The sequence below is a fragment of the Myotis davidii genome, unplaced genomic scaffold (assembly GCF_000327345.1).
Source record: "Myotis davidii unplaced genomic scaffold, ASM32734v1 scaffold26, whole genome shotgun sequence".
In the NCBI taxonomy this organism is placed as follows: domain Eukaryota; kingdom Metazoa; phylum Chordata; class Mammalia; order Chiroptera; family Vespertilionidae; genus Myotis; species Myotis davidii.
In genome coordinates this window covers 4,149,097-4,152,866 of record NW_006299245.1, presented here as the reverse complement: position 1 = coordinate 4,152,866, position 3,770 = coordinate 4,149,097, and positions in this window count along the sequence as shown.

Genomic DNA, 3,770 nt, shown 5'->3' with positions numbered 1-3,770 from the left:
AAGTGGCTCAGAAATATGCATTTAAAATAACTACTCTATGGATTACTAAGTACAATGGCTTTTGAGACAACCACTCCATTGGGATAAAAGCAACCTCAAGCCTTGATAGGATTTAACCATCAAGTCCAAGACCTCTCTGCTCTGCAAGAAATCTATAATAATAAAAGCATGATATGCTAATTAGACCGGACATCCTTCTGGACGACCTTCCAGACAAAGCTGGGGTGCCTCCTGGTGGCGGGAGGGAAGCCCAGGTCTTGGATGATGGAGGGAAGCCTGGGTCCCAGGTGCCAGAGGAAAGCTGGTGCCAGCAGCCGGGGGAAGGAAGGCCTACTCTTGCAGGAATTTCATGCATTGGGCCTCTAGTGAGTTTTATAAATAGAAATGACAACAAATTAAGTTCCTTGGTTCACTTTATAAAAAGATGTGGGTTTTGCTGGTATATTCACATTTTCTAAATATCATCAACAGGGTAATTGGGAGAGTTAAACCCAATGGGTTATTTAAAAAGATTAACATTGATGTACTCTTCCATATCATATAATGCAAAATTATTCAATTATATTTTAATATAATACTATGTAGTAATACCTAAATATTTGGTGGGCATAGGAAGATTTCTAAAAAATTTACTTTGAAACATCATAATCCTAGTGAAATTTCCTGAATCGTCATTATCATTAAGTGCAAAGGCCCATTTAGAGAATAACAGTCTACTGCAAAGGAAACATAGAGTATGCAGACATAAAATATAATGGCATATTTAAAATAACACAAAAAGAATTTAAAATTGAAAATCTATTGAGATTATTAATTGGCTCTATGTAAGTTAATAAGTCAATGTCTGCAGAGTTTAGAAGCTAATTATTACTAGATCAATACAGTTGTTACTTACCAAATAAGATTAGAAAAAAAGGGCCCACATTAAAAGCAATGGTAATTACTTGTTTCCACTCCCCACCCACATCCCTCACTCATCCCTCCCCTCCCTCATCGATTCTGATTTTCTGGTAATAAATAATCTTTTACACTAGATGAGAGGAGTGTTAAGCTGAACAGAAAGGCATTTTAATTATTTTATGATATTTTTAGTATTTTTGGAAACAATTAAATTATTTTATTTCTTTCTCCATACATGTTTTAAAACATTCATTATAGTCTCTAGCTGCTCAAAGATATTACCAAGAGAAAGTTCTCAGACGAGTTATTTCATTTTGAGTCTTCTAGGATGAAAAAGAAAAAGATATGACAGAAAACTGCTAGAAAAAAAGTGTTTCTAGAACTCTTGAGCTCTTACTTGAAATGCAGAACTCTATTCTATCCACCTGACGGGGAATGGCTGATAGCCTTGTCTGAATGAGTGACACTCCTGTCAAATCCAAAAGAGGTAGGAAAAAAATAAATACATTTCAGAATAGAGAGCCAGTTCTGGCCTAGACTTCAAATTGATTGAACATTTCTCTAGCCTCTCCTGTGATCATATCATCCACTTTTTTATTTGTTACATGATGTTGTCCCCCTACAACACAGGGGCTCGATCTTGGCAGATGTTTGGGAAACCAAGAAGGACACAGTCTCAAACTGTTCTAATCCAACCCTATACCTCTACAACATGGCAAGTAATAGTCAATTCCTTGTGTGTCTATCTTTTCCTTTTCCACGTTTACTTTCTCCCTTTGGGAATGTCCAGAAGCTTTTTCCAAATACCATTTTAGATATTACATTAACTTCCTAGATTCCCATAGATATTTTTCTAATGACCTTGGGTGGGGTATTGTTTACTACCCTTCTAGAATCTTTTAGTTGGTCTAATAATTCAATCCACATGGACCCTGGCTGGTGTGGCTCAGCTGGTTGGGTGTCTTCATGCATCAAAAGATTGCCAGCTTGATTCTCTTCAGGGCACATGCCTGGTTTGACACTAGCCCCCCAGTAGGGGGCGTGCAGGAGGTAGCTGGTTGATATTTTTTCCCTCTCACATGGATGTTTCTCTCTCCCTCATGATAAATCTATATGAGACAGAGTAACTAGAGAAAATAACCAAATTTAATTACATACACACATATGGGAACTCCATACATGACAGAGTCTGAGACACCTACATACATGAGAAGTTCAGTGACAGAAAATGAAGATATATATATATATATATATATGTCATACTGAATTTAAAAATAAAGTAAGATGCCTTAGGGATTCAGAGAGGTGGAGGGGAATTTGTAGGAAGATAAGAGCAGATGTTCAATAGTTAGAAGTTTGCCCTGCCCTATAGATAGGTCATAAAAAGTTATCTCTGGTAATAACTCTTATTACGGGCAAGACCCCCAATTTATAATCTTCTAGGTAGTTAAAGGAGTGGCAGAAGTTTCTCTGAGCCTGCAGGGTTTCAACTGCCTTGAGCTCAAAATAATCCACATGCCAAAGCAGCACATCTTGGAAGGCCTGTTCTGACGCCTTCAGCCTCATCAAGTCGTCTCACATATTGGTAACATTCTCAGTTCTCATTTGATGCAAAGACTTTCTTGCTAAACAAAAGCTCTTCCCTCCACTCTTTGGAAGCAGACCGTTAAATAACACAAGAACATCTAAGACCAGTTTTGTAAGAATTTTGGGGGATGTTTTGGGAAACTTAGAAAGAAAAACTTCACAGAAATTTCAAGTTAACAAAAGACTTCAAATTTCAGAAATGCTCTTGGGGGGGGCGGTGGTTGGGGGAAATGTCTCAAATCTCTATGGAACAAAAACAATAACAAAAGGCCAATATGTGGTGAAGTGGCAGATGAAATGAAAGCCGATTTAAAGGCCTCTGATTGCGTCCTGCAGGAAGACCACCCAAAAATACAGCAAGTACAGCTTCAAGTCCGGGTTCATGTGCAGCTTTCTCTATTGCAAAACAGAGTTAGCACAACTGCACTGCCATTTCCCCATGCTCTCTCCTTACAGAGTGGGGCTGCTCCAGAGCTAAAGCCAAGCTTTCTAGTAATTCCCCTTCACTAAACTGAGTTGGGTGCTAAGTAGTGGGAAGCAAATCCTATAGTACTGGCAATAATATTTAAGTTAAGTGAAAAATCATCTTGCAAAGTTACATACAAATGATAATTAAAGCATTATAAAGCATTGGATTATAATGCTTTAATTATCTACAGAAACCCAGGTTCCTTACAATAGAAAGAATAACAAAGACTTCGATGCATTTCCTTTCTTTGTCCTGGAAATGTAGACTATGTGAAAACTGTCGTCACTGAGGTGAACATATCAAATACAAGGAGACATTGGATCCCCAAATCTCAACTTGGTAGAAAGTGATTTTTTAAAATATCAGATTGGTCATGAGCAAATAACATGGAATTTTCATTTATAGTGTATTTTATGTTTGTTTATTCAACAACGTGCCAGGCAGAAGAAAATAAGCCAACAAAGAAAGACATGGCCCCTGCCTCATTGGTTTCAGAGTATAGTGTTTTAATCCAAGTTAAAACTATACCTTGATTTAAAAATGGGATCAATCAGCCAGACAAAAGAATGAAATCTTACCATTTGCGAGAGTATTATGCTAAGTGAATAAGTCAGACAAAGACACATACCATATGAATTCACTTATATGTGGCACCTAAAGAACAAAATAAACAAACCAAATAGAAATAGACTCATAGTTGCAGAGAACAGACTGACATTTGCCAAAGGGGAGGGAATTGGGTGAAAAAAAGTGAAGGGATAAAGAAGTACAAATTGATAGTTACAAAATAGTCATGAGGATGCAAAACACAGCA